This window comes from Lepidochelys kempii, chromosome 8 (assembly GCF_965140265.1).
Source record: "Lepidochelys kempii isolate rLepKem1 chromosome 8, rLepKem1.hap2, whole genome shotgun sequence".
Taxonomy (NCBI): domain Eukaryota; kingdom Metazoa; phylum Chordata; order Testudines; family Cheloniidae; genus Lepidochelys; species Lepidochelys kempii.
In genome coordinates this window covers 14,089,429-14,116,054 of record NC_133263.1, presented here as the reverse complement: position 1 = coordinate 14,116,054, position 26,626 = coordinate 14,089,429, and positions in this window count along the sequence as shown.

Here is a 26,626-nt window from a genome sequence, read left to right as displayed (position 1 = left end):
CAACCTATGATCAACCAATACTCCAAGGTCCTTTTCCTCCTCCGTTACTTCTAGTTGATGCGTCCCTAGATTATAACTAAAATTCTTGTTATTAATCCCTAAATGCATGACCTTACACTTCTCACTATTAAATTTCATCCTATTCCTATTACTCCAGTTTACAAGGTCATCCAGATCCTCCTGTAGGGTATCCCTGTCCTTCTCTAAATTAGCAATACCTCCCAGCTTTGTATCATCTGCAAACTTTATTAGCACACTCCCACTTTTTGTGCCCAGGTCAGTAATAAAAAGATTAAATAAGATTGGTCCCAAAACTGATCCTTGAGGAACTCCACTGGTAACCTCCCTCCAACTTGACAGTTCACCTTTCAGTAGGACCCGTTGTAGTCTCCCCTTTAACCAATTCCCTATCCACCTTTCAATTTTCCTATTGATGCCCATCTTATCCAATTTAACTAATAATTCCCCATGTGGCACAGTATCAAACGCCTTACTAAAATCTAAATAAATTAGATCCACTGCGTTTCCTTTATCTAAAAAATCTGTTACTCTCTCAAAGAAGGAAATCAGGTTGGTTTGGCACGATCTACCTTTTGTAAAACCATGTTGTATTTTGTCCCATTTACCATTGACTTCAATGTCCTTAACTACCTTCTCCTTCAAAATTTTTTCCAAGACCTTGCATACTACAGATGTCAAACTAACAGGCCTATAATTACTTGGATCACTTTTTTTCCCTTTCTTAAAAATAGGAACTATGTTAGCAATTCTCCAATCATATGGTACAACCCCTGAATTTACAGATTCATTAAAAATTCTTGCTAATGGGCTTGCAATTTCTTGTGCCAATTCTTTTAATATTCTTGGATGAAGATTATCTGGGCCCCCCGATTTAGCCCCATTAAGCTGTTTGAGTTTCGCTTCTACCTCAGATATGGTGATGTCTACCTCCATATCCTCATTCCCATTTATCATGCTACCATTATCCCTAAGATCCTCTTTAGTCTTATTAAAGACTGAGGCAAAGTATTTGTTTAGATATTGGGCCATGCCTAGATTATCCTTGACCTCCACTCCATCCTCAGTTTTTAGCGGTCCCACTTCTTCTTTCTTTGTTTTTTTCCTATTTATATGACTATAGAACCTTTTACTATTGGTTTTAATTCCCTTTGCAAGGTCCAACTCTACTTGACTTTTAGCCTGTCTCACTTTATCCCTACATATTCTGACCTCAATAAGGTAGCTTTCCTTACTGATCCCTCCCTTCTTCCACTCCCTATATGCTTTCTGCTTTTTCTTAATTACCTCTCTAAGATGCTTGCTCATCCAGCTTGGTCTACAACTCCTGCCTATGAATTTTTTCCCCTTTCTTGGGATGCAGGCTTCCGATAGCTTCTGCAGCTTTAATTTAAAATAATCCCAGGCCTCCTCTACCTTTAAACCCATAAATTCTTCAGTCCAATCCACTTCCCTAACTAATTTCCTTAATTTTTGAAAGTCAGCCCTTTTGAAATCAAAAACCCTAGTTGCAGATTTATTTTTGTTAATCCTTCCATTCAGTTTGAACTGAATTAGCTCATGATCACTTGAGCCAAGATTATCCCCTACAACCATTTCCTCTATGAGATCCTCATTACTCGCCAAGACCAAATCTAAAATGGCATCCCCTCTAGTCGGTTCAGCAACTACTTGTTGAAGGAATCCATCAGCTATCGCATCTAGGAAAATCTGAGCCCTATTATTATTACTAGCACTCATCCTCCAGTCTATATCTGGGAAGTTAAAGTCTCCCATGATCACACAGTTTCCATTAGTATTTACTTTATTAAAAACATTAAAAAGGGCTCTATCCATATCCAAATTAGATCCCGGTGGTCTATAGCACACCCCAAGCACTATCCTAGGGGAGGCTCTAATAGTTTTCTTCCCCAATTTAATTATTGCCCAGACAGACTCAGTCATATCCATTTCATCGCTTCTTATTTCTTTACATTCTATCTCATCATTGATATACAATGCTACTCCACCACCTTTACCTTTATTTCGGTCTTTCCTAAACAGCACATACCCTTCAATACCTGTAGCCCAGTCATGACTACTATTCCACCAGGTCTCTGTTATACCTATAATATCTGGTTTCACTTCCTGCACCAGTAACTCTAGTTCCTCCATTTTGTTACCTAGGCTCCTTGCATTAGTGTACAAACATCTTAATTTTTGCTGTTTGGCCTCACTCACATTCTGTACCCTATTAGGCACGGTTATTTTACTACCAGTATAACCTATTAGACTTGTATCTACACTGCCCTTCCTCCTACCTACAGCTGTATCCACTCTTACTTCATTTTTTTTCCACTCTATGCTAAATTCTGGCGTGGAGATTACCTGGACATCTCCCAACCATCTCCCCCAAATTCCTAGTTTAAAGCTCTCTTAATCAGTTGTGCCAGCCTCCATCCTAGAAGTCTATTTCCTTCCCTACTCAGATGAAGTCCATCCCGAGAGAACTGTCCTCTATCCATGAATGCCTCCCAATGGCCATACATCCCAAAGCCCTCCTTATAGCACCACTGCCTAAGCCATCTATTGATAGTCATAATCTTGTCACACCTTTGTTGCCCTTCTCTAGGAACAGGCAAAATCCCACTAAAGATCACCTGAGCCTCAATTTCCTTAAGCGTCCTCCCCAGCCTAACATAGTCTCCCTTAATACTTTCCAGTGAGAATCTAGCCGTATCATTTGTTCCCACATGAAGGATAATTAGGGGATTCTTTCCCGCTCCCTTTAGAATCCTTTTTAACCTCAGGTCTACATCCCGTATCTTAGCACCTGGAAGACAGCACACCCTCCTATTTTCTGGATCAGCTCTGGTTACAGGCCAATCTATTCTTCTCAATAAAGAGTCCCCAATCACATAGACCTGCCTTTTCCTAGTGACGGTGCTATTCTCCAGTCTATCCCCTGTTCCCTCTGGCTGCAAGTTTTTTCCATTCCCATTCTCCCTTGTAATCCTTTTTAACCCATCCTGTATCCTCCTGGGGCTCATATTTGGTGTAATCTCCATTAACTCTTCCCCTTTTCCTATAGGACTAACCGCTCTTCTCTTCTTCCTTGCCCTGTCACCTTCAGTGACTACCTGCTGAGCCCCTTCTTCATTTTCCAACTCTGCAAACCTATTCTGAAGCTCTATTTCTCCTTCACTAGCCCGTCTTTTCCTCTGCCTAGTTCTTTTAGTCACATGCTTCCACTGACCACTTTCCTCACCCAGTCTCCCCTCAAAATTCCCTAGTCCTGCTTCCATCTGCAAGTCTGAGCTTTTCCCTTCAGATACCTCATGTCTTTGCTCCATAATCTGCTCAAACCCCTTCCTAAACTCTACCAGACTTTCCACCTGCATCTCCAAACCTCTGATCTTTTCCTCCATCAGCTCTATCAGACGGCATTTCATGCAGACAAAACTCTTACCAGGTGCCCCCTCCAGGATCATGTACATACCACAGCTTCCACATCCACATGTTTGCTTGTAACTTTGTTTGTTTGCTTTGCTGTTGGGGCAATATTCCTATTCCAAATTCCTGTTGGGCCATTGATTACACAAATTAGCATAATTTATTGTCTCATAAGCTCTACTTCTGACTTTTATTTCTGGCAACAGGTGGCTGTTTGTCATAGTCAAGAAGTTAATTGTTATAGTGCAGATAATTAGTAACACTATCTGAAAAACAATAGATTTATGACCCACACTTTCATTATCTCACTGTGGGAAATACAAGGTACCTCCTTTAAATGGTTACAGTTGCAGGAAAAATACTGCATAGAAGCTGCTTGGTTCTTCAAGTTGTAAATGGATGGATATTTATCTTTACAGTATGATATTAATGTAAAAAGCAGGACAAGTTAATGGCAAGAGGCAAGGGTCACAGACAGGTCAAGATCCAGACAAATGGAAAGTTACTTGACTTCCATGTTCCTCAGTCACCTGTGCTGTAAAACCGGGTCAATAATAGGAACTTTACTGAAAATGAAGATGTATGTATTCTGGATAAAGAAATCAAAAATGTCAGAGGCCCTATCAGAGGTTCCTAGGAAAAGAGAGCACATATTTTCATGTGTGGTACATTTCATAATGATTAATGAAAACTAATAACTTCCAGAAAAAATAGGTGGATATCCTGGGTGCTGTGCAGTACGCAGGAGGAATTGCCTTTAAAGTTAAGAATGTGATTCAGTTTCTGTGGCCATTCCCTTCTTGGCATCTCTCCACTGAGACTGCCAACAAGCATGCCAGGTGGGGAGCTGGTCTTTGTGATGTGGATTCCTGTTCAACAGGAATTTCTGCAGGTCCATTTCAGAGCTGTATGATAGCTGCGTTCCGTCACTGTTAGCCTGGTTGGATTAGAACCGGCAACCAATTGATGACAGGCTCTGTACTGCATTATTGATCTCCTGAACCATCCATCCCCCTTCTCCTGTTATTGTAATGTATAGGAAATGATATTAGGCTAAATTTTTGTGTCTAGCTTTGTCACAATGTGACTACCTGAAACGACAGCCAGATTTTTAAGAAGGTCTTTTAAAAACGTTGCTTCTAAAACAGAATGAGCCTAATTTATCCCTGGTTTAACTCCATTGACTTCCATTGAGTTATACCACAGATGAATTTGGCTCATTCTCCTAGAAGCAACAATTGTAACAGGCTTCCTTTAAGGTACTCATACTGTGCTACCAGTTTAACTTTGCACTGCTAATCTATCAATGTGTTTACTGGGTCATTAGTAATGTATAGCATCAGCCACTTTTATTTAATATTTATAGATTGTTTTCTACCTCTCTTTGGCTCAAGCTAGGAGTTCACTTAAACACTGTTTTCACTAATGCTTTGTTGCTGGGGGATTTGTGATGAACGTAGTTTACCAATCTGCATTTGTATACAAGCCTTCCTAATGAACTGGACCCTTGAAATGCAGTACTACTTCTGCTAGTAAGAAGCAATAGTAGAGAATCTTGAACCACACTTATTTAGTCTGCAATAATATCTAATTATTTCCCTTAAGAATAGCTGTGAAGTGTCTGAGTGAGTCAAGAATCCCTTTTTGGAGGTGGGGGTGAAGTGTGCACATTTTATGAACAGTATACAGTTGTTCAGGTTTTCTGCCCTGCATAATTTGAACATATTGAGCCAAATTTTTCCATGAAGTAACTTTATAAATGCCAGTAGGATTGGAAGATGGTGAATGTTGGAAATGGCAAATTTCTCATTCTTTTCCAAAACATAGGGGATACAACGGGATCTTATACAGACTGGAGATTGACTAACAACCACCATTCCCTAAGTAACAAATTCATTATAGAAACAAGTATGAGAACCAGTCAAGGAGCTGGTTACAGATCTAGTCGAATGGCCCTTCTTGGGCACACAGACTACAGAAATGGTACAACCACCTCTACATTGGTACCTTCTTAGTACAACTACCAACCCCCAAAACTCTTATGTTGAGACTTCTAAAGGCACCTACAGGATTTAAACATCCAACTCCCATTACCACTAATGACTTTGAACATCTCAGCCGTAGTATGTTTCTATACAGTGTGTGTAGCCATACCATGCATATGTAAAGCATGGACATGTGTGTTAAGGGCTGTTATAAAGAGGACTGTGATAAACGTCTGCTGAAAGTAGGATAAGAAGTAATGGGCTTAATCTGCAGCAAGGGAGATTTGGGTTAGTTATTGGGAAAAACTTTCTAACTGTAAGGATAGGTAAGCACTGGAATAGGCTTCCAAGGGAGGTTGTGGAATCCCCTTCATTAGAGACTTATAAGAACAGGTTGTACAAACTCCTGTCAGAATAGTCTAGATATGATTAATCCTGCCTCAGCACAGGAAGCTGAACTAGATGACTTTTTAAGTCCCTTGAAGTTCTGCATTTCTACGATTCTGTGACATGCAGTCTTGATAATTACTTATTCCATGAAAAACCAGGATATTTGGAAGCAAAAAAAAACCTCATGCCCCAAAGCCTGATGTTTTGGTAAAATGTCTTTCAACAGCAATTCATCTGTTCTTTCGTGAGTGATTTTTCTGGTAGTAATTCCTCCTAGAATGGCATTTTATTTTGTGTTAAGGGAGTGCATGAAATCATCCGACATAATAAAGACCCTCCAGGAGCAGAAATCACCAGTAAAATTTTCAAATACAGGAGTTTCTTCTTACCAGATATTTCATGTTATTTACAGTGCCTATGTCATAAATATAAAGGGAAAGGTAAACCCCTTTGAAATCCCTCCTGGCCAGGGGAAAGCTCCTCTCACCTGTAAAGGGTTAAGAAGCTAAAGGTAACCTCGCTGGCACCTGACCAAAATGACCAATGAGGAGACAAGATACTTTCAAAAGCTGGGAGGAGGGAGAGAAACAAAGGGTCTGTGTCTGTCTGTAGTCGTCTTGGCCAGGGACAGAACAGGAATGGAGTCTTAGAACTTTTAGTAAGTAATCTAGCTAGGTATGTGTTAGATTATGATTTCTTTAAATGGCTGAGAAAAGAATTGTGCTGAATAGAGTAACTATTTCTGTCTGTGTATCTTTTTTGTAACTTAAGGTTTTGCCTAGAGGGGTTCTCTATGTTTTTGAATCTAATTACCCTGTAAGATATCTACCATCCTGATTTTACAGGGGGGATTTCTTTATTTCTATTTACTTCTATTTTTTATTAAAAGTCTTCTTGTAAAACACTGAATGCTTTTTCATTGTTCTCAGATCCAAGGGTTTGGGTCTGTGGTCACCTATGCAAATTGGTGAGGCTTTTTATCCAACATTTCCCAGGAAAGGGGGGGTGCAAGTGTTGGGAGGATTGTTCATTGTTCTTAAGATCCAAGGGTCTGGGTCTGTAGTCACCTAGGCAAATTGGTGAGGCTTTTTACCAAACCTTGTCCAGGAAGTGGGGTGCAAGGTTTTGGGAAGTATTTTGGGGGGAAGGACGCGTCCAAACAGCTCTTCCCCAGTAACCAGTATTAGTTTGGTGGTGGTAGCGGCCAGTCCAAGGATAACGGGGGTAATATTTTGTACCTTGGGGAAGTTTTGACCTAAGCTGGTAAAGATAAGCTTAGGAGGTTTTTCATGCAGGTCCCCACATCTGATCCCACCGCTGCCACCATGTCACGGTTCCTCCCCCACTCTGAACTCTAGGGTACAGATGTGGGGACCTGCATGAAAAACCTCCTAAGCTTATCTTTACCAGCTTAGGTCAAAACTTCCCCAAGGTACAAAATATTACCCCCGTTATCCTTGGACTGGCCGCTACCACCACCAAACTAATACTGGTTACTGGGGAAGAGCTGTTTGGACGCGTCCTTCCCCCCAAAATACTTCCCAAAACCTTGCACCCCACTTCCTGGACAAGGTTTGGTAAAAAGCCTCACCAATTTGCCTAGGTGACTACAGACCCAGACCCTTGGATCTTAAGAACAATGAACAATCCTCCCAACACTTGCACCCCCCCTTTCCTGGGAAATGTTGGATAAAAAGCCTCACCAATTTGCATAGGTGACCACAGACCCAAACCCTTGGATCTGAGAACAATGAAAAAGCATTCAGTGTTTTACAAGAAGACTTTTAATAAAAAATAGAAGTAAATAGAAATAAAGAAATCCCCCCTGTAAAATCAGGATGGTAGATATCTTACAGGGTAATTAGATTCAAAAACATAGAGAACCCCTCTAGGCAAAACCTTAAGTTACAAAAAAGATACACAGACAGAAATAGTTACTCTATTCAGCACAATTCTTTTCTCAGCCATTTAAAGAAATCATAATCTAACACATACCTAGCTAGATTACTTACTAAAAGTTCTAAGACTCCATTCCTGTTCTGTCCCTGGCCAAGACGACTACAGACAGACACAGACCCTTTGTTTCTCTCCCTCCTCCCAGCTTTTGAAAGTATCTTGTCTCCTCATTGGTCATTTTGGTCAGGTGCCAGCGAGGTTACCTTTAGCTTCTTAACCCTTTACAGGTGAGAGGAGCTTTCCCCTGGCCAGGAGGGATTTCAAAGGGGTTTACCCTTCCCTTTATATTTATGACAGCCTATCATAGACTATCTTTATAAGGGAGCCTTTATGGGCATTTTTCTGCTAACCCAGTGAAGGTGGAATATAATTGTAGTCTTGGAAATACTGATTATATTAAAGGCCCTGGTAGATCTTTTTCAAACCCAGCTGAAATATTGAACCTAACAAGATTCAAAAAAGGTATTGAATATATACATGGATATTAAGAATAGCCAGAATTATCATCATTTCTGATGACAAATTTTGGAAAAGATATTAAAAGTTGTGCTTCAGGATTTAAGGTAATCTCAAACTATTATAGATGAGGATTAGACATATGTGGGAGTTCTTACTCTGCCCTGTGAAGTGCCTGGTTCTTGCCACTGTCAAAAACAGGACATTGGACCAGATGGACCTTGGGTCTGATCCAGTCTGAATATTCATATATCATATATCCAGTATATAAAATATACTGAACCCCAACTGGCAATAAAGCTGAGTTAGATGCTGAAGAATGGAATAGTGTCATGTTTAGCCAAGGAAATATAATAATGGTCCTTGCGATGGTGGGAGAGATTCCCCACCCAGTCCAAAGTTACACATCTTTACAATGTGGGGGAAACAAGATTAGTCCAAAACACTGCGGTGTCACAGGTGACAAAATGTTCATTGTGGCAGTTGCACCGTACGATGTAGCACCCAGTGGTGTCTAGAAAGAGGGGGTTTATATAGAGTAAATGGAGAAGGAAAGGAAGCTGATGACTTTGATTTCAGCTGTCATTAGGTCCAGGGTATTTCCAGGAGGGCTGTGACAGATCCTGATGGGATGATGTCAAAGCGAGGTGCTGGGCCACATGGATCACAGAGATTTTTTCATCTTTATTATAAAAGTGTCCTGATGCCACATCCCTTGAAACATGTTTCCGTTTCACTGATTCCAGCAATAGACAATAAACGCACTGTAGCAATTATCCCTCTGACAGGGGTTTTTTAGGTCACTGTTTTGGCCTGGATGTATTTCTGTTGATTCTCTTCAGACGGCCGGTCAGTGTAATTGAATTTCTTATGTCTATTTCTTTTGCCAATACCATGGTGGAAGAACACAGTTTTATGACTCCCTCCCATGAGCTTTTTGAGGCAAGTCTTGCACAGACAGTGATTCGTGGGCCTCTGATGGTGAAAATTGATCTTTGCTCCTGTCCTTTCTGAAGTGGTCTGTCTCATAGCACTGTAAAAAGTGTATAAAGAATTAAACATCTCCAGCATGACGCTTTCCTGCCTTTTAGGAATACAAAATTGGCTGTGGTGGGGTACAGTACAGTCACTATGTACATGGGAACCTATTTCCCAACCTGCAAAGAACAAAGCCGAATATTATCTTTGAGAAACTAAATTGTGCAGCAGCCCAGAAGCTAGATACTAAATGATTACACAGGGGACAGAAAAAATTACCTGGACAATGAATAGAGCAAAGCTGTGGTGATTGACGGCCCCAGAGTTCAAAGTTTTCTATTTATCTGCAGAGCATGGGGAATGGTAGTACAAATTTCCACCATACCATCTACCCAAAGTGCCTCACCACTGACCTGTGTAGACCACCTTGAAGGGTCAGCGGGTAGTTCACATCTAATCACTGCTTTAGCTCTCTTATGACACTGCCACCCAGGGTGCCTATTAGTGCCACTAGAGATTTGGATAACTGTTCACTAGGTAAATAGATTGTTCTTATTTTATGTGCCTTTGAGCTATGAAAGAGAGAGGTATTATTACACAGACCCTTGAACTCTCACTATCATTCTGGGCCAGATTTGAAAGGGTAACCTGTAGAGGTAAAAGGCTGTCATCTTTCATCAGTTCCCCAAGCCATCCAGTCCTCTTGCTATCTGCACCTTTGAACATTTGCATTAAGATCCAGATAGCAAATAACTGGTCTCAGAACAGCTTACGAAACAGGAATTTTAAATGTATCTGGAATGGAAAATGTGGCATTCTGGAATCTAGCTTATCTGACTGTGCAGTAAACACATCGCATGCTGTAAGCAGCTCCTAGCGCTCAAAAGGCCATGTTGGAAAACAAGCCAGGTGAATTTGTCCTAAACTGAAATGCAGGCAGCCTTTCTGCAATCTTTCCTTCATAATGTGTTTTAATCAAGTCACACTGTGGAGAGTTTGTGTTCTTCACCGTTGATCCCAGCCAGAAATCTATAATCTGATTCCGAATTTTTATATATATATAAATAGAAACAATTTAATACTTTATAGAAAAGTTGTGCTCACCATATAACTTGGATTTCATGTGAAATGTGTTTTCTATGCACGTCGACAGGAAGTGCTTAAATGAAAACTGCAGGAATGATTAAATTTGTATTATCATGATCACGCTGCATGTGTGTTAGTCATGATAATTTCTCAACACAAGCAAGCCAATTAATGAAGCATTTTCTCTTACATTCTCCATAGCATAATCCCATTAGTTAAACATGGCACACAAATAGAAGCAAGTCATATGCACTGAGAAAAACAATTAGTGCAGCAGCCATTTTGATTGAACTAAGAATTACCATGAAATAGGAGTCAAGTCCACAGTGTTTTCTGACCTTCTGTTCTGACTGCCCTGATGTTTATGCCCACAGTTTATTGTGGATGCAATAAATGTGCGTGCAGAAGTGGAAGTCACATTAAGGCCCAGTTACCCCTGAAAACTGGGCACTGACACAGGTGAAATCCAATGCAAACTGGCTAGGAAGTAAAAAAACAGTTTGATTCATGAGGAAATAAATACATCAAAATATCAATGTAAAGATATGGCTGAAAATCTATTGGTAACAAACGGTTTATAGAGGTCATAACTCACAAAGGCCTGATCATTTAGTCATTGAGAGAGAATACATAAGCTGTTCAGGGAGGCAGAAGGTTTGATCCACCAGGGGAGCATCCTAGCCTGAGTCTTCCAACAAAGGGATATCATTTTTAAAATTAATTTCTTCTCTGTTTCCTCTTTGCACATATTACAGTGAGAAATAACATTTTCAACATTACCTAGGCCCTATGTTCTGAGTGTATTTCCAAACAAGCATACAGGGAGCGGTTGGTTTCAATCCCACTGTCATGGAGTTAGTCTCCCACCGTGTGTCCTTGTGGTATGACTGGGTCCTGGACTCACTAGCCTTGGGTCCTCAGTGTGGAGGCAGTTGACAGCATGGGTCCAGCTGTGGGACACTGAGCTCTCTGACTGAATCCCATTGGAGTGCACCCCATCTGGGGCTGTCAAAGATCCAAAGGGAAAAGAAACACACGTGAACTAACACAAGCCTGTAGCCAGCCTTGCTTCCTTCAGACAGCCTCTGTCAGGCTGTGGTCCTGGTCAGCATCCACAGGTGAGTCACTGGTAATAGCCCTGAGGTAACTGATCTGCATGAGGTCCACCTTCCCCTTGGGAGGGAGGAGAGAGGGTCTGACAGGCAGCTGTCCTTCAAGTGGTTTCTGCTCTGAGTCTCTGCTAAACCCTCACCAGGAACTATGGACTGAAGGTCTGCTCTCCTCTCAAGTCTGCCTACAGCTTTGAGCTGGGCTTCTCCCCTTTGGATCCTCCCTTCAGGTCTGATGCTCCTTGCAGAAGTGGCAGGGATCATCAAACACAAAGCAGTTCATGAACCTGCGCCTGACCAATGTGGGGTTTGTACATCCCATCACACGTACATATAAGCATTTTCTTTGACTTGGACAGCTACAACCAGACTTAATTTAATGTCTCTGCTTTGGAGTTGGAATGCAACTGCAGAAAATGAGGTAACCCGTTGTGACATTGTGACTTGAACATCCAGTCTTTCAGTTTAACAGGCATTTATCAGGCCTATGGAAACCATAAAGCTAACTGATACATTGCTGCTGAGCTAAAGGTCAGAAATTAAGGCTGAGGGATTAGGCATAGAAAAATTATGGTAAATAAAAGCAGCACTGACAGCAAGGGGAAATGAATCATTTCACAAAGCCGAGATTGCTTAAAACTCTTGCATAGGACCCAGGGAGCAGAGACATAGAATTACAATGGGACTCATTTTATGCTAATTCAAAATTACAGTTTGAAGCCCTGGCAATTGCTGATAAGAATAAGATTAGCAAGAATCACTTCTACATGAATGCATTCAAAACAGGCGTAGAATAGCGAAAGGAGGAGGACACCAGCTCAGCACGTAGGACAACAGACTTTTTTCATGTCAGTTACTCTGCTACATGATCTTTGGGCTTAGCGATTTAGTTTCAAACAGGGAACCAGTTTGTCTGGTATTTCACAGGCCTATCAGAACCCTATTCACTAGATAATACACAACCTTTAAGATAAGCCAGTGGACACTTTGGAAATTCGTTTTTCAGCAAAAATTACTTACTCCTAACATACCATCAATATTCCTGGATTTCTTAAGCAAAGGTGTATATGCGAAATATTTTCCTTTAATTCAACTGATAATTCCTGAAGTGACTAGCTCATTTCATAAACCTTTGAGACTAAATAGTAAATTTAGCCGAGTTAAGCTTATGCTTGGGCAGCAGATTTAAAAAAAAAAATTAATTTCCAATACAATGCCTCCAAAATCGCTTGACTGTAAATGCAACAATTTTGCCTTTTCTGCAAGTTTCATGTTTTTATGACTCCCAGTTGTTAGTCTGAAGCTTTTGTATTAGTTTTGGAAATCTGATTCCCTGGGGAAAATTGTTAGTTTATCTCTATGTGTGACTTCTAATCCAAAATCCTAACAGAGAAGATAGCATCCCAAGATTTTATGTAATAGCCCCGCTTATTATATTTTGGGAGGCATTGTGCTAAAAAGGTTGTGGTAAAGATATAATACTTTTATAAATAATCGCTGTTGACAGAGGCACTGAAGGACAGCTATCTCACAGTGCAGCTCTCTCGATAGGTCTTGTGGGAAGGGAGGGGTGAGCGGAAGGCATTCTGGGTCTCTGCTCAGTGCCCCCGATGCACTGCTTCATGTCCCAGCAGCCCTATTACTTCCTTATTTCTTTTGTGGCATTTTTTTAACACTCCTTGCTGTCTGGCTACTTTCCTCGCCACATCTACAAGCAGGAATGGATCCTGCACTGCAGTCCGCTACGCTCACAGCTGTCACGTGCACATCTCTTAAACTTGCAAAGAGAACTGCAGTCAGAGATGCCTGATGAGCTGCCTGAAACGGCAATAAGTAACATTCGTTTGCTTTTGGCACTAACTGAGGAGCCACTGTGCAACGGCTTTTTTGGGCTAGGGAAACTAGCTCTGAGCGGTGGGATCGTATCGTTATGCATATCTGGGATGACGATCAGTTGCTGCAAAAGTTTCGGATGCGGAAAGCCACCTTCATGTCACAAGGACACCAAACTGAGAGCTGCACTCACTGTAGAGAAGCATGTGGCAATCGCATTGTGGAAGCTGGCAACTCCAGACAGCTACCGGTTGGTAGCGAACCAGTTTGGAGTGGGGAGATCAACCGTCGGTGCCATGGAAACTCGTGTTCAAGGCCATTAATCGCATCCTACTGCGCAAGACCGTGCCTCTTGATAGTGTGCGTGACATGTTGGATGGCTTTGCAGAAATGGGCTTCCCTAACTGTGGTGGGGCGATAGATGGTATGCATATCCCTGTTGTTGCCCCAGCCCACCTTGGCACCGAGTATATAAATCATAAGGGGTACTTCTCCATGGTTTTGCAGGCGCTAGTGGATCACCATGGGCGTTTCACTGATATTAACGCTGGATGGGCCGGAAAGGTGCATGACGTATGTATCTTTAAAAACACTGGCCTCTATAGAAAGCTGGACTTTCTTTCCAGACCAGCAGATCACTGTCAGGGAAGTGGAAATGTCCATTGTGATCCTGGGAAACCCATTAATGCAATGGCTGAGTAGGTGCTGAGTAGTTGCTGTGCATTTGGCCGTTTGAAAGCTCGCTGGAGATGTTTGTACAGTAGTGGAAATGAGTGAGGAAACTATTCCCATGGTTATTGCGGCGTGCTGTACTTTACATAACATTTCTGAGGGGAAGAGTGAAAGGTTTACTCATATGTGGAGCATGGAGGCTGAATGCCTAGCTGCTGAGTTTCAGCAGCCAGACACCAGGGCTATTAGAGGGGCATAATGTCTGGCAGTTAGGATTCGGGATGCCTTGAGGGAAAAGTTTGCAAACGAAAATCCTTAAACTTTGCTGCTGTGATTGGGAAAGGAAGTGTTAACAGCATGTGCTGGGCTTCATGGCGGTTCTGTCTGTAATTTCAGTGAAGATGAAGTGTGCCTCTCGTGAACTGTGTACCTCTCGTGAACTGTGTGCCTCTCGTGAAGGTCATTTTCTTTTTGCGGTGAAAAGTCTGAGTTTCACCGCAAAAAGTCATTAACAAGTGTAGACGCTCCCATGGTTTTTACTCAAAAAAGGGATGTTTTGCACTTCAAATGGCAAGTGTAGACATGTCCTTATTCTCCCAGATTCATGACAATTTACGCAGCGGACAAGAAGGCAGGCATGATCCCTGAGCTGAATAGGAATAGGCAGGATTCTGGGGGATGAGAGATGGGGTTTCTCCCCTAAATAAGAATTAAAATTCAGGGAAAAGTATCTGGGTAAAGTTGTATTTGTTAATATGAATCCAATACAAAGCTGTATGCAAAGTGAAAAGGTAACTTACTTTCCCTGCAAAGCTGCCTTTCTGCTCATTCAAAACATAGAAGGGCTGCATCTTGTTGATCATTCAGGCTTAGGTTGCTTCTCTTCAAAGTTCCCCAGTGACCTGTAAATTGGGGCAGGAATGTGGAGAAGAGCTTTCAGTTCCTCCTCCTTAGCTCTCTTCATCCCGGTAAGCATTTTATCAGCCTATTTTCTGTTTAGTTTTCCTTGGGGCTTTTTTTTGTGGCCAGTCCAAGAGGGAGCATGGACCAAAGCTCCCAAAAGCCACTTCTTTAAAAAAGTCCACTGGTTGTGGTTAAACATGCTCTGGTAGATAAGATTAAGCAGGATTTAATTTGATACCAGGTGGTGTCAATTCCAGGAAATACAAGGCTACCTATTGAATTATTTAATTATTTTAATTTATGGCCTTGGCCTGGGAGACCTGTTACTAAGGAACCTTAATGTGGAGAAGTTTGGGGATAATAAACCCTATAGGATTTGAATGGTGTCACCTTCCTTTTGGTTCCAGGCCCTTTATTGAAGCTCTTGTTCTTAATAATATGATTTTTGTTTCATAGATTTATAGATTCACAGGCCATAATAAACCTATGTGCTCTTCTAGTCTGACCTCCTGTACCACACAGACCATAGAACATCCTCAAAATAGTTCCTCTGATCTTGATTTAAAAACTGGCATTGAAGGAGAATCCACCATGCTCCTTGGTAAATTGTACAAATGGTTACTTACCCTCACTGTTAAAAATGTATGCCTTATTTCCACTCTGGGTGCTCCCCCGGGGTACAGAACGTCACAACCATATCAAAAGCTTTGCTAAAGAAAAGGTATATCACATCTATCGCTTTCCCTGTATCCACAGAGCCAGTTATCTCATCATAGAAGGCAATCAGGTTGGTCAGACATGACTTGCCCTTTGTAAATCCATGTTGACTGTTCCTGATCACCTTCCTCTCTTCCAAGTGCTTCAAAATGGATTCCATGGATACCTGCTCCATGATTTTTCCAGGGAGTGAGGTGAGGCTGACTGGTCTGTAGTTCCCTGGATTCTCCTTCCCTTTTTAAAAGATGGGCACTATATTTGCCTTTTTCCAGTCATCTGGGACCTCCCCCAATCACCACAAGTTTTCAAAGATAATGGCCAATGGCTCTGCCATCACATCAGCCAACTCCCTCAGCACCCTCGGATGCATTGCATCTGGCCACATGGACTTGTGCATGTCCATCTTTTCTAAATTCAATGAGTGAATTTGCCAATTTAGAAAATTAGTACTGCAGACTTGATAATCTTTGTTAATTTTTAATCCCTTCTGTTTGTTAAGTTTTTTACCCTTAGACTAGCTTCATTTACCTTTTTGACATAAGGTTAAAATGTGTATATATTTTTAATGGGCATAATAATGTTCTCATCACAAAACAATGTGGCAATAAGGCATAACTATTCAGAATGATCATTGCATTTGCAGCTATTAATTAGTGACTGGTTTTGAAAAAATTTTAGTAAATGTGGGAAGCATGTTAATAAGCCATTATGGTATGTGTTTGGATCAAATAATGATGTTATGTCAAACAGTGGATTTATTGCTCCATTTTAATCATTTCAAAATAATTAAGAAGTGTGTGCATTTGACTGCACAGACATGAACTAGAAACCATATATCTAAATTATGAACTGAATGAAGCATTTCCAGCAAAAATGAGAAGCAAAATACTTCTTTTCATAGTCATTTGACAGGACCAAGTGAATGTATGGTTTCTAACACAAATGACTTTTCACTGTTCATTTGTTTTTCCTCTGTTTGAAAGTTGCTGGGGGGCAGGGCAGAGGGAGCAAAACATAAATCTAAACCATGTGGACAAAACTTCAGTGATCATTTCAAGGTATGCACAGGCTATAGGTTGCTGAGCACCTCTGTCTCTCATTTAAAATCAATGGACGTTGAAGGTGCTCTGTATCATGTTGGAGTGGGACTTAACGGAGGGTAGTATCCTCTGTGATACGTGATGTTGATATGAAACCAAACCTATTGAAGTACCTTGCTGCCGGTTTTCAGTTTTATACATGTCTGATAGCAAAGGATTACTTGGTAATTACGTTACAAGCTCTCTGAGCCACCCAGTCACTTAAAAATGAAATAATTTATTCTTCTGTTCTTATAATTCTGAAAAGGCCAAACCAAATATTATCAACGAGAGATGGAAAAATTCACAGCCGTAAATTCTGCTTAAAACACCTGGTGAAATAATGCAATGGAAATATTAGGAATGTGGGGGTGAAAATCTTATTTTTAGAATAAAAAATGTTGGCAGCAATGGGATTATGTGAAAGTTGATAATTTCGTGCAGACTTTTGATCATTTCTCTGAAGAGCTGAAATAATTAAAATCCACTCGTAACTTGAATGAGCTGACAAGTATAATCAGTTGCACTTCAATGCATTTCCCATCATCTTGCTCCAGTCAGAATATACACACATTTAAAAATAACAATGTTTACATAAACCCAGGGAGAAGAAGCTCTGGTAGAAGCAGGGGCTCAGAGGGCTCCTTTGTGGTCATGAGCTGCGATGCTTCACTCCTTTTACTAAAATGGGGGGCCTTTGCACTTCTATCTGGTGCCTTTCATCTGAGAAACAAATGATGCTTTAAAAAAGTGAATATTCCCCCCCATTTTACAAAGGGGGAAACTGAGGCACTGGGTGGAAGTGACAGCTTCAATGTTACACAGCAAGTCAGGACACATGTATTGTATAATTATTTCTTATTTGTATTGCAGTACCACAGAGGCCCCGGCCCCATTGTGGTAGGCACTGTGCAGACATATAACAGAGAAAGTCCCTGCCCCAAACAACTTCCAATGTAAGTGTAAGCTAACAGGTGGGATATAGCAAGAAGAAAGGGGAGCACAAGGTAACCCTGAGATGTTGTTGTTCCCTGTTTTAACCATTATATGAAACTGCCTCGATAATAGCTCTGTTCTTGCTCAGAGAGGTTTGTGTGAGAATCCATTTGAAAACAAACCTTTTGAGATTCACCCACTGCTACTTATATCTGTTACAGATAATAATTGCAGAAAGTTTCACATTCACTTCAATTCACAAGTTCAGTATTTTCCAGCTGTGTAGCTGAGAGATCTTTAGTTTTGTGCTTGTTAACGGATCAAAAGTCTGCTACTCTTCTCTCACTGTTACTTAGTTTAACATATTGGGGCTCTCCGGCTCTACATTTGAGGTTGAAAACCAGCATGGAGAATTCTTTGCAATCTGTGTTGTTGCAGCACTCGGGGAGCTCATGCTATGAATGCTACTTGGGGAAGAGAAAATAGACAGTATGTTCTATTGAGCTGAAGGAAGGGGTAGACTTTGTGAAGGCTATCTCCTTCAGTGGCAACACTAAACCCCTTTCAGGAAGGTTTGAATGGCAATGCATATCTCTCTTTTGAATGATATCTTACTTTTCTAAGCTTTCTTTTTTTCCTGGTTAAATTCAACTATATTTGGATGGTTGACTTCCATTTATTTTTGCACTGCTTACCCTGATCAGATGCACGTAAAAAGATCCATGTACTGCTGGGATATAGCATCCTCTATGATGTTGTCAAGAATGTCACACACCAGAAATCTAAGGTGCTGTCCTCTGAATAAAGCTTCGTAAATGCTTTGACTATCTGAATCCCAGTCAGTGCTCACTAAGCTCATTAAGCTTTTCTGGGAGAGCTGTAAGTGCGCTTCAGGGGGGTCTCCTGCTCTTCCCCACAGGCTTCGCTGCCACTTGTTTGGCTTTGCCTGGTAGTGCAATATTTGCTATTGCACTGGCAACAGGAAGTCCATCATGGTCAAGTGCCAGCCACTAATATCCATAATGAGAGCTCAGCACAGATCCTCTTGTTGTACTCCTCCAAAATTTGCTGTTCCAGGATGACTGTAACCTGATTGTACAGCACACAGGAATCTGTAACTGACTCCTCTTTGCTTTAATAGGGAGCTGACGCTTCTGTCTTGAGCAGTACCAAGCAGAAGAGTAATAAGGAAAACTATGTGAAATGTAGCTACACAGTGAGATCCTCTTGGTGTTCTTTCCAGGTTCAACTGTGAATATTTGGATTGGCATAATAAACCTTTTTTCTTGATCCTGTATTTTACAAACCTCTTAGAAATGGTACAGAGAGAAGGAAAAACACATTGAATTTGAATTCCTAGGGACTAATATGGTTACATTATTAAGGGAAAGTCTAAAGTTCTATCATTGGGGAAATGAATTCAAAAGCATTTCAGTGGTTAGCCAGTCTGAAGCCAATTTGTGCCAAAAATATTGCAAACACCAAATAGTCAAATGCTCAGTCTATAGCACTGAAAAGTGGGCTTTTTTCTTCTGTGGCAGGTAAACTTATGTGTAAGGTGACTAGCTCTGTAGGAACCATTCTATTATAGGCTGTCAGGAATCAGAAGTGAAACATTATAGGAAGGAAATTGTAACATGGCAGGCATAATGGCTTTTGAAAGCACTTTTATCCTTCTGAAGACACGAAGAATCATTTCTAATGGCTAAAGAACTGTTTTACTTTAAAAAAAAACCCTCCCAAATAATCCTTCAAACTGTTTCCATTTTAGGCAGGTTCAATGATGACTATAATCCCCATCAAGTGCTGACATTAAATATAAATAAGAAAAATGAGAAATGAAATGTAAGTTTTGTTAAAAGAGTTCTGGGAAGCAGAGGATGACTGCATTGTTCTCATGTCCGGAACTAGGGTGTGACACAGACAACTTGAAATGCAGCTAGTCCTGATGGAATAAGCGGCTTGTTAAAACAATGCTTCTGCTGAGATGAGTGTGTGCCAGTCTCCCTGTGTTATGTATAATGCATTCTTAAATCCTCTTCAATAAGGCTTTTGGGAGACAATAAACACATGAAATGGATCAAGCCTCATGTGTCAAATAGAGGCGTGCAGTGACTGCTAGACCAAATATATAACTAAACCTTTTCAAGGGATAAATCCGCTGCATCAGTCCATGCTGATGCTACCTACAATGATAATCTTCTTTATAATGACTGAGCCAGGAGTGAAACTCTGGCAGAAACGTACGTTTCTATACATGGGAACTAGAGTATGTGTTCACAAAGCCATACAGACTGGCTATATGTTTGCTCTCTGTCTGTGTGCTGTCAGAGAACTCGGTGGGCCTCCCTGTCCGTGTACTCCCTCCAGAAGTGTTTGAAATACAAATATGTCCAGTCTAGTAAAATCTTATGAGAGAAGGCTCTGGATACCTCAAAAGGGCAAGGGATATTTTATTTGCCAGGATTTTTACTTGCAATGAATAAATAGTGTCATTTGACGATCCACATTTGAAATTTAGAAAGACGTAGTTCATATTGGTAGGATTAAAATTTGACATCACTTTTCCTTCTGTATTCTATATGATTGTAAAGCCCATGTAACTTGGGCTATCAATTTCACACAGCCAGTTCTTAATCCCCTGGAAATACCCTGTTGACTTATTGTTGCTTATATAAATACAGTTGGAAAGCTCACTAGCTGTTGGTGGAATTGAGGTCAGGAAAATATCTTCCACATGGGGCTGCTGAACGGCTCCACAGCAGCTGAAGTAAATCCACTGTTCCTCCTCTCCAACTGGGGGATATGCATAGCAGTGGGTTCGTTATTCTTTTCTGCCCTCCTCCCATGTGATCATGTGCAGGCAGATCACTGGAAAGTCAGCTGCTGCGTGCTTGAAGTTAGTGTTGGATTGTGAAGGCTTCCAAAAATTCTGCTATGGTGTTATTCAGACACGAATAGGTGGTGTGACAAAGTTCCTCCTCTGCCTTGGTGGGTCCTATGCATATTGGTGGATTTTCTCACCTCAGAGGTTCACGGCAGTCCTCAGTTTGGCCACTTTCGTGGCCCAAATCTGCCGTTCACTCAGTTAGCCTCATCACTGGCCAGCATGGGGAAAGGAAGAACAATACCCGCCGTCTCTGCTGATCCACCTAGTGGATCGGGGAACAGGCCAGAGACCTTCCCCTCTGGTGGAACCCACAGTCCAGTTCAACTCCTCTGGTATCAAGTAGGGAGTTGGGGGGATGGAGGGATGGGGGGAACCCGGACCCACCCTCTACTCCGGGTTCCAGCCCAGGGCCCTGTGGATTGCAGCTGTCTACAGTGGCTCCTGTAATACCTGTGTGACAGCTACAACTCCCTGAGCTACTTCCCCAGGGCCTCCTCCCAACACCTTCTTTATTCTCACCACAGGACCTTCCTCCTGATGTCTGATAATGCTTGTACTTCTCAGTCTTCCAGTAGTGTGCCTTCTCACTCTCAGCTTCTTGCGCCTCTTGCTCCCAGCTCCTTGCACGCACACCACAAACTGAAGTGAGCTCCTTTTTAAACCCAGGTGCCCTGATTAGCCTGCCTGTCGTAATTGATTCCAGAAACTTCCTGATTGTTCTGGAATCTTCCCTGTTACTTTACCCAGGGAAAAGGGACCTACTTAACCTGGGGCTAATATATCTGCCTTCTATCACTCTCCTGTAGCCATCTGGCCTGACCCTGTCACAGTGGATTTACTTACTTACTGCTTCAAATATTCCTTTAGATCACAAGTGAAATAGACTCTCTGCTCTTCTAGTGGACATACTAAAGATAGTTGATACAAAAGTAGTAAAGATAGTTAAGACCCAGGCAGACTGTGAGGAGCTACAAAAGGATCTCTCAAAACTGGGTGACTGGGAAATAAAATGGCAGATGAAATTTAATGTTGATAAATGCAAAGTAATGCACATTGGAAAGCATAATCCCAACTAAATATAAAAATGATGGAGTCTAAATTAGCTGTTACCACTCAAGAAAGAGATCTTGGAGTCATTGTGGATAGTTCTCTGAAAACATCCACTCAATGTGCAGTGGCAGTCAAAAAAGCGAACAGAATGCTGGGAATAATTAAGAAAGGAATAGATAATAGGACAGAAAATATCATGTTGCCTCTTTATAAATCCCTGGTACATCCACATCTTGAATACTGTTTGTGGATGTGGTCGCCCCATCTCAAAAAAGTTATATTGAAATTGGAAAAGGTTCAGAAAAGGGCAACAAAAATTATTAGGGGTATGGAACGGCTTCCGTATGAGGAGAGATTAATAAGACTGGGACTTTTCAGCTTGGAAAAGAGACGGCTAAGGGGAGATATGATTGAGGTCTATAAAATCATGACTGGTGTGGAGAAAGTAAATAAGGAAGTGTTATTTACTCCTTCTCATAACACAAGAACTAGGGGTCACCAAATGAAATTAATAGGCAGTAGGTTTAAAACAAATAAAAGGAAGCATTTCTTCACACAACGTCCAATCAACCTGTGGAACTCCTTGCCAGAGGATGTTGTGAAGGCCAAGACCATAACAGGGTTCAAAAAAGAACTAGATAAATTCATTGAGGATAGATCCATCAATGGTTATTAGCCAGGATTGGCAGGAATGGTGTCCTTAGCCTCTGTTCGCCAGAAGCCGGGAATGAGCGACAGGGCATGGATCACTTGATGATTACCTGTTCTGTTCATTCCCTCTGGGGGCCTGGCACTGTCCACTGTTGGAAGACAGGATATTGAGCTAGATGGACCTTTGGTCTGACCCAGTAGGGCCATTCTTATGTTCTTATGACATTGGCACAACTCACAAAATGGCAACATCTGGCATACTTAATGTTTGTTCAGAATGAAATATCAGAGGCCTTCTGGCAAAGCAGTGGAGGACACTGGCAAAGTCCTGTGTGTAGACCCAGGACTGTAATAACAGGGACTAGGACTAAGATGCAAAGATCGAGCTGTGTGGGGAAGAATGCATGTTGCTTGCCTACACTGTGCCTGACTTCAGTCATTTCTACAAGTTCTGGGTTTCATGATAACCAAACTCTGCCCATTTTTCAAAAAATACTGAGAATGTGGAAAGAAATTCAAAAACAAGCAACCGATTCTAACTCGTCACTGTGTATTCTGTAGGTAGCACATGCTCTTGTTGCAGACAGGCCCCACCACTTTGTATATGTGTCTGGAGAAGGGAGCATTTCAAAATCCTGGTCCCAATTTCGATGTTTGGGTCCTCTTTGTTTGCCCAATTTTTGAAAATTCCAAATTTCTGAAGCTCTGGCTCAAAGCATTTTTGCTGACTTGATGGCAGTAGTTGTAGCAAACACACTATTTATTATGAGTGAGCAGTTTGTAATTGCTTTATGTTTATTTTCAGTTCTCAAATTAAAACCATTTACGGGTTGGAACAGATGTTAAATTCAGGGCTCTTGTCAATTGTTGGTGCTCCACACATGCACAAAAAGATGTTTAAAACCAGAAGCCTGATTGAATTTTAAATAAAACCACTTACTCTGGTTGGATCCAAAATAATTGAAACTGTAAACATTGCCTGCAAGAAGAAATGAGTGAGTCATGGAGCTGAAGAGAGATCCCTGATTTTTTTAAAACCTAGGATGGTGTTAAAGGGACACTAAATAATGGCTAGTTTAACTAATGCTAAATTATAGGAGAAATCCTCCAGCCAAATTTAATTCATGCTTTGCTGTATATTAGTATTGTGCCAAATACACAGAGCTTAATGGCTGTTACTTCAAAATGTTAGTAGAAAAGCTTTTAAAGATGGAAGGTATATTATTTAAATGTATGCTTCGCATTTTATCCACAAGTTGCAGGAGATTTCAACTCTTTTGGGGCAGGGGGATTATTTATTAATTGTATCCATTTTCGTTACACAAGGTGAGTGTGCGATTGGGTACCACCGTTTGTGTTTGTACATTGCTATACAGCTACCACTCTGCAACTTGCTACTTGGGTCGCTCACAGGCATTGTGTGTTCACCGACCCCTGATTATGGCCCTGGTTTAGCAAAGCATTTAAGACTGTGCCTATGCACTCTGCTTAATCAGGACTTAAGCCTCATTGAAGTCAATGGGGTTTAAGCACATGCTGAAAATTAAATATATGCTTAAGTGTTTGTCTGGATAGGACCTAGCACATTCTCATCAGGGAAGTGTGCATGCCCAACTTTAAAAATCTACTGCTGGTAATTTGTGGGTGTTGATTGTGATGAGCTTTGTCTCCTAGAGCATAACATGAAAACAAAGGTAATAATAGGAGGACTTGTGGCACCTTAGAGACTAACCAATTTATTTGAGCATAAGCTTTAGTGAGCTACAGCTCACTTCATCGGATGCATTCAGTGGAAAATACAGTGGGGAGATTTATATACATAGAGAACATGAAACAATGGGTGTTACCATACACACTGTAACCAGAGTGATCACTTAAGGTGAGCTATTACTAGCAGGAGAGCGGGGGGGGGGGGGGGGGGCGGGGGGGAACAACATTTGTAGTGATAATCAAGGTGGGCCATTTCCAGCAGTTGACCAGAATGTCTGAGGAACAGTGGAGGGTGGAGGGGGGGAATAAAATGGGAAAATAGTTTACTTTGTGTAATGACCCATCCACTCCCCGTCTCTATTCAAGCCTAAGTTAATTGTATCCAGTTTGCAAATTAATTCCAATTCAGCAGTCTCTCGTTGGAGTCTGTTTTTGAAGTTGGTTTTTTTTTTTGAAGAATTGCAACTTTTAGGTCTGTAATCAAGTGACCAAAGAGATTGAAATGTTCTCCAACTGGTTTTTGAATGTTATAATTCTTGATGTCTTATTTGTTTCCATTTATTCTTTTATGTAGAGACCTCCTTGGTAAGAGCAGCAAATCAGAGCTACGGCAGGAGGCAAGCAGAGCTCTCCCACTTCCCTTCAGGAGAGAGGACTTTTGGGATAGGGGAGAGGGAGCAGCTGACACCATTCTCACAGGAAGTGGGGAGAGCAGAAAGAGCCCAACAACTCAGGGTGGCCTTGCACCCCTTCCCCCTCCTGTGAACAATGGGTCAGTGTGCTCCCTGTTCCCCCTCACCTCTGCCCCCCTGCAACATCAGGCCTAGCACAGGGGAGAGGGGGGTGAAGAACCTGTGGAGCTTCCCCACTTCCCCAGGAAGGGCAGGGGGAGAAGAGCACTCAGCTTTCTTGCCTCCCCTCACACCTTAGGACAGGGTGATGAAGAATCCTGGAGCAGTGGATTGGGGGAGAAGGGGCAGGTGTGGAAGGCACAGAATTAAATAGAATTTGGGGGTTTGAGGAGAAGCTGAGAACTCTACATCATCATGAAGCAGAGAGAGCTCCTGCACTGGGGCCCAAAATCGCCTTACTCCGTAAAATTGGCAACACTAAGGCTATGTCTACGCTACCGCGGTAAGTTGACCTACGCTATGCAACTCCAGCTACGTGAATAACGTAGCTGGAGTCGACTTACCTTCGGTCTAGTTACCACGAGGTCTACACCGCGGGGGTCGACGGGAGAAAATCTCCTGTTGACTTACCTTACTCTTCTTGTTGGGGGTAGAGTACAGGGATCAACTGGAGAGCGATCTGCAGTCGATTTGGTGGGTCTTTACTAGCTCCGCTAAATCGACCACCAGTGGATCAATCTCAGAGCATCAATTCCCGAGTGTAGACCTGCCCTAATTTGCATCCTCTGTCTCTCACACACGTGCAGAGAGAGAGAGAGAGAGTCTAGTTCTGGTGTCCACAATTCAAATAAATTTGAGAGGGTTCAGAGAAGTGCCACAAAAATGATACATGGATTAGAAAACCTGTCTTATACTAGTAGCTTCAAAGAGCTCAATCTATTTAGCTCAACAGAGAGAAGGTTAAGGGTGACTGAGTGCAGTCTTTTCATACTACATGGGGACAAATACTTAATAATGGGCTCTTCAATCTAGCAGTGAAGGGTATAACATGATCCAATAGCTGGAAGCTGAGAGCTAGGCAAATTCAGAATAGAAGTAAGGCGTTAATTTTTAACAGTGAGAGTAATTGCCCACTGGAATATCTTACCAACAGGTGTGGTAGATGCTGATAATTTTTAAATCAAGAATGGAAGTTTTTCTGAAAGATCTGCTCTAGGACTTATTTTGGGGCCTGTATTATACCTGAAGTCAAACTAGATGATCACATTGGTTGTTTCTGGGCTTGGACACATTGGGAGGGGGAGTTCAAAAAACCAAGACTGATCAAAACACACCATATTATCTTTTGTTTAAGCTCTTGACATTGGCAATGCTGTGGTCTGGTCTCTGCACCAATGCAGGAGCCTTTGAACCCTGACAGAGTTCTTTGTTCTGCTGCACGTCTTGGCCATTCCTGGTCAAACTAGTTTAATAGCCTGGCTAGAAACTGGCATTGTCCCTTAATGACTCTTAAAGACTTTTAATGATTGGCTATCTTGAGCCATCCTTCTCCTTCCCGCCGGTATTACACACAGACCCCTACTGAATTTAAATCAATACATTCATATGGTAACCACCGTCCCAATAATCAGGCTGACACACAGTATTCATAAATTATTACAGGGCAGCTCCATATGTCACCACCTGATGTGAGAAACCTTTGAAAGAAGCTTGCTCCTTTTTCTGGGATCCCTGTTGTGATGTATTTCTGAATCAGGTCCCATTTTTGATGTGCTTGTTAGTAAAATGCCAGTTATTTCAAGAAAATGGATATTAATTACTGAAAGATGAGTGAAAATTATGAAGGAAGATTGGTGTGCAAGTAATTGGCATTTAAAACCATTAAAACAAAAAAAAACAAACCAATGTCACATTCCCAAATTGTCAAATTTTATGGCAGGTTAACTCAGCAGCAGGCTGACATTGGTGAAAAAGTCCACAAGTAAAACTTTCAGAGGCAACTATGTGACTGAGGCTCCTAAGTCTGATTTTTAACAGCCACGTAAAAGGCTAACTTGGGTGAAAAAGTCAAGAGACTTAGACACTTAGGAGCCCAAGGCCCATTGACTTTTTCACCCAAGTCAGCCTGCTGAAATGATATGTG